Genomic DNA, 14,211 nt, shown 5'->3' on the forward strand with positions numbered 1-14,211 from the left:
TCTGATTATGTGCTGCTGTGGATACAGTATATACAGCATATATATATTTGCTTGTTAAAAAGAAAAAAAAAATCAACCGTTTGGAAACCCCCCTTTAAAATTCCTGTGTTTGCCCCTGCCTAGCCAGCTGTCCTCTCTCCAGTATAACTGTGAGGCTGTTTGATCTTTGTGGGCTCTGGACTGTCTGGGGATCTAGGAAGGTCATTTGGAGTCAAGACCCTGTGGTTCCTTTGCTGCTGAGCTTCCCAGAGAGTTAGACGCAGTGCTGCTTCTCCACCCCAGGTACTAACACTGTTTGGGCTTTCCTCTTTTTTTAATAACAACTTTTAGCTAACCCTCTTTCATTTTACCCCAATCTATTTTCCTACCTCCCTTCTGTGTGACCCCTCCTACCCCTCCTTCTCCCCTCTCCCGTACCAGGTCATATTTTGCCCTTCTTTAAACCCCTACTTCGATCTATATTGGGTAACTGACAGTACCCTATTGCGATTTTTATGCACTTTACGTGCTGTATAAATTAGGGATGAGCGGGTTCAGTTCTCAGAGAACCGAACCCACACGGATTTTGGGGATCCGGAGCGATCCGAGCCAAGCTTGGATCTCCCTCACCCGTGGCAAAACATTGCGATCGGGTTGTGAGGTTTTGTATTGAGTGGGCTTAACGCTGATCACAGCCGTCTGTCACAGCTCTCAGCCAATCAGCATTAAGCTAATTTAATATGCACACAGTAAGCAAAAGAAGATAGCACCCACCATCCCCCGCTGCCTGACACCTCTGGCACCCCCCACTGTCGACATCCCCCACTGCTGACACCACAGCTGCCGACACTGCCGGTAACCCCTGCACTGCTGCCCCACTTACTGAGGACACTGTCAGCGACCCCCACACTGCCGCCACTGCCACCACTCCCACACTGAGGACACCACCAGCACCCCTGCACTGCCGACACTGTCAGCACACATGCACTGAGGACACTGCTGGCACCCCCGCTCTGCCAACACCCTGCACCCTGCATTGAGAACACACCTGCACTGCCGACACAGTCAGCAAACCTGCACTGAGGACACTGCTGGTACCCCCACTGTGCTGACACCACCGGTACCCTGCACTGAGGACACTGCCAGCACCGCAGCACTGCCATTCCATGTACTGAGGACACTGTCAGCAACCCCGCTCTGCCGACACTGCTGTCACAGTAAGTGCATTATTGGTGTATCCACCCCACACTGTATAACACACTGTATCCGTGTTGGAAATGGGAAGCTGAACTGCCACATGTTAGTGCCACCCACTGTGTCGCTTAGTTTAGTCAGCCAGCTAGCTGGATGCAACCTTTTGGCCTTAACTAGATGAAAAAAATTATATTGTGAGGTGGTCAAAATTGTTTGGAAATGACTGGAAACAAATGTTATTGAGGTTAATAATACTGTAGGAACAAAAACAGGCCCATTTTATGTGATTTTAGCTGTTTTTATGATATTTTAAGAAAATATCCAGATCGAAAACCAAAACCGAAAAACAAAACACCAAAGAAAAAAAATCCCAAACCAGATTCAGATCCAAAACCAGGGGATATCCATATCCAAAATCAAAACCAAAACATGAGGGTCGGCGCACATCTCTAGTTTAAATTACCCAGAGGCTCTTAAGTGAGGTTACTAAAGCGGACTTGCTGAAAACTACTGTTTAAGAAGGATGTCAAATTATTTATCCCCATTCTTTGCTTTATATATTCATAACCTTCTGGTCTTGGTCTCTGAGGTCATTATCTTTGAGCTGAGATCGCTTATTATTCTCTTTAGTATGCAGTAAAGTGAATTGTATAATTTCACTTGGGAGTAGTTTGCGGTGAAAGCCGTGACTACCCCCTTGTGTTATTTTGGTAGGGAAAATTAGAAAATGTTCCTGGAAGAAGCTTGGTATCACAATGCGCATTATATTGTATGTTTTGCATATTATTACAATATTATTGTGGATTTCTATTACCTGAAACAACAAAAAGTAATCCCCCAGGTCCCTATCACTTGGTCAGAGTCTGGGGTGCAGAACCCCAAAAAAGCAAGTGAAAGCCAGCCACCCCAGTGAAGCACACCAGTGAGAGACTAAAGTGTTAGTATGTGTTAATAAGAATAAAGCAAAAACTATGTGTTACTAGGTGAAAGGTGTAATTAAAATGCTAAGAAAATAAATCTAAATATATATATACACACATTAAGTGAAAATAAATAAAGTGCTAAATAAAGTGTTAAAGTGTGCCACCCCAGAGCAGCCCAACCACACCAACCCCAGGAGGCACCGCACCCCAAACTCATCCCCATAACTGATAGGCATAGATGGGACCAGCGTTTGGAGGGCATGCTAGTTCTTGTAGTGCCATTAGGAGGACATAGGGGTGACTCCAAGGTAAGCTGGCTCTCAATTCAGGTATATTTGTAAGTGCCATTATCATGTGGTCTTATATTGGGCAATTATATAGAATCAGTATGAAATACCGCCGGCCCTGAGGCCGACAGTTCGAATCCCGTCAGTCTGGCCGACAAAAGCAGAGTTCCCGGCAGCGGAAGCCCGACAGCGCTGGAAATCCCGATCGTGGATAGGCAAGTATCTACTAACCTAACCCCCTAACCCTCCTTAGAGGTGCCTAACCCTAACCTCCCCCCCAAGTGCCTAACCCTAATCCCCGATCTAAGTGCCTAACCCCCCCTTCCCCGCTGCCTAAAACTAAGTCCCCCTAACTAAGTCCCCCAAACTGTCCCCCTAACCGTAAGTCCCCCCCCCGTGGGTGCCTAACCCTAAGTCCCCCCCGGGGGTGCCTAACCCTCCCTCCCCCTAGCCTAACCCTAACCCTCCCGGGGGGGTGCCTAACCCTAAGTCCCCCCCGGGTGCCCTAACCTAACCCTCCCCCCGCGGCTGTCCGCTGGCGCCGCCCGGCGTCGGGTAAATGACAGGCGTCTAGATATAGACGCCGGTCATTTATCCCATGCCGGTATAAAGCAATCGGGAAGCCGGCTGTCGGGATTAAGACAGTCGCTTTTCCAATTGCATCCCCAATTATATGACCCAAGTTGGATATAGTTATCAGTTATGGGGATGAGTTTGGGGTGCGGTGCCCCCTGGGTTGGTGTGGCTGGGCTGCTCTGGGGTGGCACACTTTAACACTTTATTTAACACTTTAACACCTTCAAATATTTTTTTTCTCTTATTGTGTGTATATATATTTATGTTTATTTATTTTTCTTAGCATTTTAATTACACCTTTCACCTATTAACACATAGTTTTTGCTTTATTCTTATTAACATATACTAACACTTTAGTCTCTCACTGGTGTGCTGCACTGGGGTTCTGCACCCCAGACTCTGACCAAGTGATAGGGACCTCCAGTATCAGAGACGCTGTGACGGGGCTTGAAGACTAAAAACCCCCATACACCTAAGTGATTTCTAGACGATCACACGATTTTCGACTCGGCGCACATTCAGTCTTGTTGAAATCGTGCATTTTTTCAACTTACATTGCAGGAAGATTTGATTCCATCACCACCAGCACAGATCATAGAGGTCTTGACAGTGGAGCGCCACCAGGCACTAGTAGAGTAGGTTGCATGGGCAACAACGGGCAGGGTGGCCTGCTGGAGGATGCTGGGAAGAGCCCCACCGGCTGCAGAGAAAGATAAGTTAGTATTCTAAAAATAAATAATAATACATAGTCAGTGGCATTACTTTTTTACATTACTTCTGTGTGCTCTATAGAGGCAGAGATCTACGGTCACACAAACGGCAGTTAGTCAATTTAATTGGAATCAGTATGGAATGCAGTCAGTCGGGATCCCAGCTGCCAGAATCCTGACACCGGCATCCCGACAGGGCTAGCATACCGACACTTGTTTTGTATGCTAACCCTCTCCCTACCACCCTCCCTGTTTCTTGCCTAACCTCCCCCTCTAGTGCCTGAACCTAACACCCCGCAGCACCTTTAACCAAACCCTCCCCCCTTAGTGCCTAACCCTAACCCTCCTCCTAGTTCCTAACCCTCCCCGCCACCCTGATTCTTACCTTCAGGTCGGGATGTAGGCGCTGGGATTGTGATAGGCATCGGAATTCCGGCACCAGTAATATTAGTGCCGGCATCGTGGGATACTGACTATATCCCATTTCATCAGATTCCTCTGAAATAGCAGCAGAATTATTCCCTTTGTTTATTTTCTATTTCATTTCTATTAAATTATAAAGTATAGGTTTTCATCATTCTCATATTTTTATTTGATCTTTTACTGTACTTATGATTCTGACAATGTTGAATATATATATATATATATATTTAACAAAATAAAACAGACATGTCCTTTCCTAAAAATGTGCTATTGCTCTTATGCCTTTTTCATTTAAGCCTCTCCAATTATATATTACTATAAAATCTAGCCCATTTTATAGACAAAGCTGTACACGGAGAACTTACTGGTGAGTCTTCCCCAGCCTGAAACAACGCAGTTGTAGTTGTGGGCCAGGATATCGCCATCAGAGGTTAGTGTAGCCACTTTCACAGAAGTGTTCAGGGTAGCACTGGAGGCCAGCCAGAGTATAGCAATATCAAAGCTGCAAAAATACAAATATTGAGAATATTCCAATAGGTAAAGGAAACATGCATAATCTGAATACATTGTATATTATATTGTATAAAATAACATATTGTTTAAAAGTGTTCTATTTTGTTAACCATGCTGTCAGTGGTTGTTACTGTCAGCGAAGAGGTTTACTTATTGGCTAAAAATACTCTATAGACAAAATAAAGCAAGAGGTGGGGTAGCACACTTCATACTTGCCAACTTTCCCTCATTGTCAGGGATACTCCCTGTAATGGTAGCAATCTCCCTGTCTCCCTGAAGAGTCTAGTAATCTCTCAAGTAAGGTATAATGAAATGTAATCAATGAGATAGTAACAGAATAAAACTTAACTTTTATTTATGAACCTTAAAAGGATGACGTACAACAAATGTACATTAAGATCATCCAATCCGGAGGATCATCCAGTCCGGATTAATAGGGATTAAATAGGTAAATGACGTATACATATAACAGCTAAACATACAAATCATCCAATCCGGAGGATCATCCAATTCGGACTAATAAGAATAAATAGATGATACCTGGCGTAAGCAGAGTTACTTAATGAAGACTTAACTGCAGACTTTCAGATTTAATTTGAGGGTAATTACATCCAAATCAGGTGAACGGTGTAGTAATTACAACGGTTTCTATATGTGCCTCCCATTTTTTAAGGGGCCAAAAGTAATGGGACAAACTAAACAATCCTAAATCTAACTTTCACTTTTCAATACTTTGTTGCAAATCCTTTGCAGGCAATTACAATCTGAAGTCTGGAACGCATAGACATCACCAGACGCTGGGTTTCATCCCTGGTGATGCTCTGCCAGGCCTCTACTGCAAATGTCTTCAGTTCCTGCTTGTTCTTGGGGCATTTTCCCTTCAGTTTTGTCTTCATCAAGTGAAATGCATGCTCAATCGGATTCAGGTCAGGGGATTGACTTGGCCATTGCATAACATTCCACTTTTTAGCCTTCAAAAACTCTTTGGTTGCTTTTGCAGTATGCTTCGGGTCATTATCCATCTGCACTGTGAAGCGCTGTCCAATGATTTCTGAAGCATTTGACTGAATATGAGCATATAATATTGCCCGAAACATTTCAGAATTCATTCTGCTGCTTTTGTCAGCAGTCACATCATCAATAAATACAAGGGAACCAGATCCATTAGAGTTCCCTTGTATTGTATCCCAGATCCATTGGCAGCCATACATGCCCACGCCATGACACTACCACCACCATGCTTCAATGATGAGGTGGTATGTTTTGAATCATGAGCAGTTCCTTTCCTTCTGCATACTCTTCTCTTCTCATCACTCTGGTACAAGTTGATCTTTGTCTCATCTGTCCATAGGATGTTGTTCCAGAACTGTAATGGTTTTTTAGATGTTGTTTGGCAAACTCTAATCTGGTCTTCCTGTATTTGTGGCTCACCGATGGTTTACATCTTGTGGTGAACCCTCTATATTCACTCTTGTGAAGTCTTCTCTTGATTGTTGACTTTGACACATATACACCTACCTCCTGGAGAGTGTTCTTGATTTGGCCAACTGTTGTGAAGGGGTTTTTCTTCACCAGGGAAATAATTATTTTGTCATCCACCACAGTTGTTTTTCATGGTCTTCCGAGTCTTTTGGTGTTGCTGAGCTCTCCGGTGTGTTCTTTCTTTTTAAGAATGTTCCAAACAGTTGATTTGGCCACACCTAATGTTTTTGCTATCTCTCTGATGGGTTTGTTTTGATTTTTCAGCCTAATGATGGCTTGCTTCACTGATAGTGACAGCTCTTTGGATCTCATATTGAGAGTTGACCACAACTGATTCCAAATGCAAATGTCATACCTAGAATCAACTCCAGACCTTTTACCTGCTTAATTGATAATGAAATAACGAGGGAATAGCCCACACCTGTCCATGAAATAGCTTTTGAGTTGATAGTCCCGTCACTTTTGGCCCCTTAAAAAGTGGGAGGCACATATTGAAACTGTTGTAATTCCTACACCGTTCACCCGATTTGGATGTAATTACCCTCAAATTAAAACTGAAAGTCTGCAGTTAAAGCACATCTTGTTTGTTTCATTTCAAAACCATTGTGGTGGTGAATAGAGGCCAAAATCTGAAAATTCTGTCAATGTCCCAATATTTATGGACCTGACTGTATATGTCATAACAGCTCTTTCATTCTGCAGCAGCCTGAGGGCCGACCACGCCCCCCCTTCGGCCTCGCATAATGCAAACCACCCAACCCCCCCTCTCCTCCAGCACCGCTGCAACACTGGACCACCGGTGAAGAAGCTAACCATAATGGACTGGAGCACTATGGAGGACTGTGCTTTCTAATGCCCTCCCAGCGCTAGTAAATGGCAGCAGCGGAGCCTTCACGTCATGTGACGTCACTGCGTGTGACGTCACATAGCTGCTGCCCGCCACTGCCACCGCACCGCGTCTTCGTGCAGCCCGTCCCAGGCAGTGCACTGACCACCGGCACCACCACCGTCACATGCTCTCAGCTCCTCCGTTTAGGGCGGCTGGTGACTCCGTGATAGCAGCAGCACTGGGTGTGATCCCCCAAAAGGTGAGCTGCCTGCTTTTCATTTTTCTGGCCAAACTGCTGCTGCTGTTGTAGTACTATATGTATTGATATGTATGTATATCAATCATATACATAATAGAATTTTATTGAATATTAAAATATATATATGTGTATGTATGTATGTATGAATATATATATACAATGTGTGTGTGTGTGTGTGTGTGTGTGTGTGTATTTATACTGTGTGTGTTTTTATATATATATATATATATATATCACTGTGTGTGTATATTATATATATGTGTATATACTGTGTGTGGACTACACCCATTCCAGGGCCATAAGGAGGGCAGTGCGGTCGGTGCCTTTGCATAGGACGGGGTGCCCAGGGGACAGAACCAGCCATACTCACCTGCCACCACAGCCCGTGCCCGTCTCTGTATTCCCGTCTCCCCCACTGTATTGGAACCGTGGGATATGTACTGCTGCTCAGAGTGTCCTTAGGACACCCCAAGCAGCACCCTAGTTACCTGGTGAAGTGGCACGGGACGCAGGGTTATAGGTTATGATGGACTGGCACTCTGGTACGGGGCTACTCATTTCTATAAAGTGACACTAATGCTGGCCATACACGGTGCGATGCACCGTGTAGTGTGACTGCCGATCTGTCAGCAGACGGGTCGTGCTGTCACTGCCGGCAATCGTGCGGTCCCTGCTGACCGCACGGTATGCCGGCTCCCCCCTCCACCATTTGAATGGGATCGTACATCGCATCCCAGGTCAGATGGTTTTGCAGGAAGACCTGGGGATGCGATGTACGACCCCACGGGAGCGCGCAGAATGATATCAGGTACGATATCGTGCCCATACATGGCACGATATAGCACCTATAACGTGCCGTTCTGTCGGATTGGCACATATATCGTGCCGTGTATGTGGGCCTTTACACACTGCATAATCTGGTGACTGACCACCTGATACAGTATGTCGTTCACCGGCACCATTGACCTTGCAGGCATCGGCAGCTGGGTCGCTTCACCGTCCCTGCATGCATGGACAACGGAAGTGCGCAAAGTGGGTACATACTAAACAATGTGCCCAATATGTCTGCCCAATCCATGGGATTGGGCAGGCATATCGTCTAGTGCAGCGGTTCCCAAACTGTGCGCCGTGGCACCCTGGGGTGCCTCAAGACGCTTGCAGTGGTGCCTCAGGTTAGTGGTCCACCACCATATCATATTATTTATGGTCAAAGTAATGTAAATATGTGGACAAACAGAAGTGCATACCTTTCCCCCACCACATAACTGAGCCTGGATGACAGGTAAGTACAATTTACTTCACTTTACTTAATTATTTTCTGAATTTCTGAATAACAGACTTAATGTTAGGGGTGCCACGAAAACATTTCTGATACTCTAGGGTGCCATGATTCAAAAAAGTTTGGAAACCTCTGGTCTAGTGTGTAGTACCCACCTTTACACTACCCCTGCCAACCCAGCTGACTTCAGCTGTGACCTGAGGTCTTACAGTGCAGAGGCGGACTTCCTTCCCATAGGAAGGATCGGGCCTCCAGGAACCAACGCCATCGGAAGAGGTTGTTGCTTCCCACACATAAACTAAAGTTTTCTGAATACTAGGCGTCCTAATAATAATGGGCTTGTTACAGAAAACATGCAGAAACTAGCGTTTCCACATGTGTAAAAGGTCTATAAGGGATAATGAATAGGCCCCTAAACACAAACCACACCTCTAGTTATGCACCAACATCAATAGTCACACTGCACAGCGCGGGTCACCCCCCCGGTAGCAGCACACAATAGGCCCTAAATAAATGTCAGCTCCAGGCCCATTTGGACCTTAATCTGGCACTGCATAACAGATGTTTTCCTATGACTATAATTTGTGAGAAGTAATCTTCATTAAGTAACTCTGTTTACGCCAGGTATCATCTTTTTATTCTTATTAGTCCAAATTGGGTGATCCTCCAGATTGGATGATTTGTATGTTTAGCTGTTATTTGTGTACGTCATTTACCTATTTAATCCCTATTAATCTGGATTGGATGATCCTCCGGATTGCATGATCTTTATGTATATTTGTTGTACATCATCCTTTTAAGGTTCATAAATAAAAGTTAAGTTTTACTCTGTTATTATCTCATTGATTACATTATATTATACCTCACTTAATAGTGCCCCAGTATAGACAAAATGTGTCTTTCCCCCTCTTTTTGCCTAGAGCAAAGGCACTTGTTTTGCATGTGTACAGCACAAAGTCTATGGGTGCACCACCAACTCCAAGTTATCCAGGATTCTCTAAAGTGATATATTAGCATGTTGTTTTTTTCTAATATTTTGATTATTTTCTAGCTATCTTGTTTAGCTACCAATCTAGATTTCTTCACTTGTGCGGACTCATCTCTGTCTTTTTTGAGTCTAGTAATCTCCCTGATTGCACCTTACCCCCATTATGTAGCTGTTATATAAAAAAAAAAAACAGAGATATATATATATTAAAATGTGATAATTAGTATTGGTTATAAGGCACAATGATCCCTATGGCTACTTGCATTTTCTGTAAAGTATTAGTGTGTTTTCATCAACAAGTAGATCTTACTAACTGCTTTGGGTCTCGTTTAAATTTGTTTGTAAATCAATTTTATGACACGCCTCTCAGATGTAGTAGTACACGCCCACTTTACAGCGCATTCTTAGGTGTTGTTTTCACAATCTCCCTCAAGTGTTTTTTCAAAAGTAGACAAGTATGACACTAAACACTACAAACATTGGAAGGTTTTTTTTTTGTTTGTAATGCACTAAATTCATTTTGAAAGATTTAATAGGTGCTGTAAGGTACTAAACCCAAAACAAAGGGACATTCTCATTCATGGGGAGCTTTTATGTAGATACAGTGACTAATGTCACTTCTAAATCTCAGGGTTTCAAGTCAGAGAGTTCTATGATGATCTCTCTAAAATAGATAGTACTGTATTGTATATACTTAAAGTAAAAATACAATAATAATAGACATACTCTGCACCAGGGAAGTGACCACGCTCTCTAAGTACTTAGAACAAGACCTTATCCCAAAAGGCTTAAGAATTTTCAAAAATCCCACCTTTGAACCAAATACCATTGATTTCCAAAAAAGATGGAATGCTATTTTAGACACATGTTCCAGAAACCTAATTACTTTAATTATTGAAGACAGAAAAACCTCATGAAGAACCATTAATGAGAAAATAGAACAACTAGAAAAAAAGTTTGAACCACTGCAAAGAATGGATGACTACCAAAACTTACTGAGTATGACAAACGAAAAAATTGGACAATTGGAAGAAAACATAATGCAACAAAAAAAGAGAAAATACTTAAGAGATTTAGGAGAAAAAGATAAATTCATGAAAACAGAAAATGAAAAAAGATACCAAAAAATTAATGCAACGTGACCTTATTGGGAAGGGAATAAAAGATATCAAAAGATACAAGATTACACCTACAAAAAAGAACCACTGATCAAACAAAATCTGAAAACCACAGGAGAACAGAGGAAGTACAAACCTTATAATCAGAGGAATTTTTCGTACAATCATTCTAACCCATATAAATTAATCAAACAATCGTATGAGAAAGGAATGGAAACAGCAAAGAAAGAAGAACGTACAAGTTTCAAAACATTGCTACAAACCATAGAAGAAAAAAATAGAGAAGACCACACATTAAGAAAAAAACCACAAAAAAGAAATCATGCAGTAAAATTTTGCAAGTGTTTACGACTCAGATGAGGATTTTTTAGATGAAATTTGGAGCTCAGAAAAAACCCCGGATTACAGAAAACACACACAGACAAAAAGATGCAATATTTCCATACAAGAGGAACAAGAGGGGGTAAGAGAAAAAAGAAATCAGAAATAATAGAAAATGACAAGCAAAAAGAAACAGTATACAATTTAAGTCGGAAAGAACTTACAATAGATCAAATTGGCTTATTGAGAAAAGGACTAAAATTCCCTCCTGAATCCAGACTTAACAAGTTTGATCTATATATCGACACTCAAAAACGTATCCATAATCTATGCATTAAAAAATATTTTCAAAAAAATCCAAATATGAATGAAATAGTTTCCTCCCACCAAGAATACAAACACACGAGCTTCAAACCTAAATCTACATTTTATCCCAACTACATTAAAGGACCACACATAACGACATTTCAGCATCTGATTGAAGACGAAATATCCAAACTTCCCGAAAAATCAAAAATCCCATTCAATTTAACAATGAAAGAAAAACAAAGCTTGAAAGAACTAAAAGATGACAAAACCATCGTAATTAATGCCGCAGATAAATGCGGCGGCATCGTAATAATGAATGTGGAAGATTATACAAAAGAAGCGGACAATCTCCTCTCAGATACAGAAACTTACAGTCGATTAAAGAATGATCCCACTAAACAATTCAACAGACAATTGCAAGATCAACTTGAGGAAGGCTTGAAAATGGCAATCCTAACGAAGAAAGAATACGAATATATTTACGCAGAACATCCACGTATCCCAACCTTCTACCACTTACCTAAAATCCACAGGAGATTGGAGAGCCCACCAAGAAGACCCATCGTGTCAGGTATAGAGTCCCTGATGGCAAACCTGTCAAGATATGTAGACTCTTACTTACAAGAACTAGTATGAAAACAAAGGAGTTTTTTAAAAGACACGACAAACATTCTTCAAGTATTAGAAACAATCGAATGGAAAGACACTCACCTTCTTTGCACAAGCGACATAAAATCCTTATATACGGTAATTAATCACCAAGACGGATGTGAAGCAACAAGATTTTATCTTTCTACACAGACAAGCATCCCGAACAGATAAATCAATTTTATAATGGAAAACATCGATTTTATTCTTACGCACAATTATTTTTGGTAGAATGATGAATTCTTTTTACAAACAACGGGACCACTATGGGAACTTCATTTGCACCCAGTTACGCTAACCTGTTTGTAGCGTACTGGGAAGATAACAACATATGGACAAATAACCCTTTTTTAGACAAATTGATTTGTTGGCGTAGGTACATATAACATAAACAGTAATAACAATTGCGCAATAAACCAGTAATCTGCAGCAATTAGAACCATACAAGAGTGAACATCAATGCTCCTACATTCATAAAAATAAAAATAAAATGGATACAATTGCGCTGATGACTGGAAAGATGTAAACAATTTTATTTAATTAAATTCACAATTTAACATGAAATAAAGTGTCACAGTGCATCATTTCATGTAAATAAATATAAAGTGTAAAAAGTTGGAGATTAATCCAATATTCCTAATATTATATCATGAGGGAATGATGTCATGAAAAATATGATGAAATCATCCAATTGTCATATATTACAGGATGAAGAAAAAGACATACCATATGGGAATGATGGTGTGTGAGAAAGTAGGTGTTGAAGGTATCCAATTAGGCCATTCATCAAAACACCATCAAACTTAGCCAAACAATGAGTCCTTTTAAAGTCCAGGTACCACAGCAAGGCATGAAGCACAATGCGTTTCGGATATTTTGATCCTTTTTCAAGTGCATGCCGCTGTGAATGCAGATGGTACTATTTATACAGATACAGGGGGAGTGATTATCCACGAGTTCCTGCATTGATTCCCGCCACCTGCGTGTCACCTCAGGTTCTCAACCACGGAAACGTGCATTCCAATACACTTCTCTGGATCCAAACGTAGGTATCAGTGATGTGTGTCTGCCTCTCTTGCCCCACCAGAAGTCACGATCGCCGGAAACACATGCCGCAATGCGATCGTGTGAAACCAGAAGTAGAAGCCAGTGACACGCATCCGCCATTTGGGTGTCACCGTCATTTCAAAAGCCGGAAAAATTCATTTCCTCATATTAATCCTGACCCGGAAGTGAATAAAATAAGCTTTGACTTGCTTTTCCAAGGATTCTTAAAATAATAGTTTTTAACTCTTTTTCTTCAAAATCTTTAGTTTTGTATCTTCCTGACCCATTTCCAATATAAACTATTGTGGTACTTTGTATTCCCACAAAGTCCAACCCTCACAGGGAAATGGGTAAAATATAGGGATCTCGTATTACATGTAAAATATAATGAGAAAAAGGCATAAGGTGAGAAAAACATAAAACAGTGATAATTATATGGCATAATACACATTATACATTTAAAAATAGAATTTATTAGAGAAACCATTTTAACTCGAAATCTGAGTTGAGGCCATGAGGAATAAGACTGTCTACAGTATATATCCATTCCATCTCTTTTTTTGCTAGTATGGTTTCTAAATTCCTAGACCTACAGGACTCCTTCACCTGTTCAATACCTATGTAATTTTTTATCTCAGATTCAGAACTGTTATGATGTGATTTAAAATGTTCTGATAATGGATGATTTAACAAACCTTTTTTAATGTTATATATATGTTCTGACATGCGAGTCTTTAAATTCCTTTTAGGCGTAGGTACATAGACGACCTTTTCTTCATCTGGAATGGCTCGAATGAGGTATTACAACAATTCATTCTACATATGGGAAACAATAAATATAATCTGGTGTTAACACTACACAAAGCAAAGATTTGGTTATTTATTTGGATTTGGAAATTTTCATCAAAGATACAGATAAACAAATTCACACTAGTAATCATATAAAAGAAGTTAATGGTAATAACATCCTACCAATCCAAAGTAACCATCATAGGAAATGGATTCATAACATTCCAGGAGGACAGTTCCGACGCATAAAAAGGAACTGTACCGAGATTTCTTCTTATCAACATCAGACTACAGAGATGAAAGAAAGATTCGTACAAAAAGGATATAAAGAGAGTTTTCTTCAACAGGAAATAGAAAAAATATCTAAATTAGAAAGAAGAGAACTAATTACATACAAAAAGAAGAACAAAGAAGACTACGGACCAATTTCCTTCATCACCCAATTCAATAGAAAACATTCTCCAGAAGCACTGGAACATATTGTTCCTGGATAATGACATTAAAACAATAATAACAAAGAAACCACGAATAATATAC

General features: G+C 41.1%; 1 pseudogene; it reads right to left on the reverse strand.

Moving 5' to 3' along the window:
* The window catches only part of LOC148534678 (chymotrypsin-like elastase family member 1), a 75,004-nt pseudogene that overhangs the window by 38,164 nt on the left and 22,629 nt on the right, over positions 1-14,211 (reverse strand).

Source organism: Taudactylus pleione, unplaced genomic scaffold (assembly GCF_031769625.1).
Source record: "Taudactylus pleione unplaced genomic scaffold, aTauple2 ptg000065l, whole genome shotgun sequence".
NCBI lineage: Eukaryota > Metazoa > Chordata > Amphibia > Anura > Myobatrachidae > Taudactylus > Taudactylus pleione.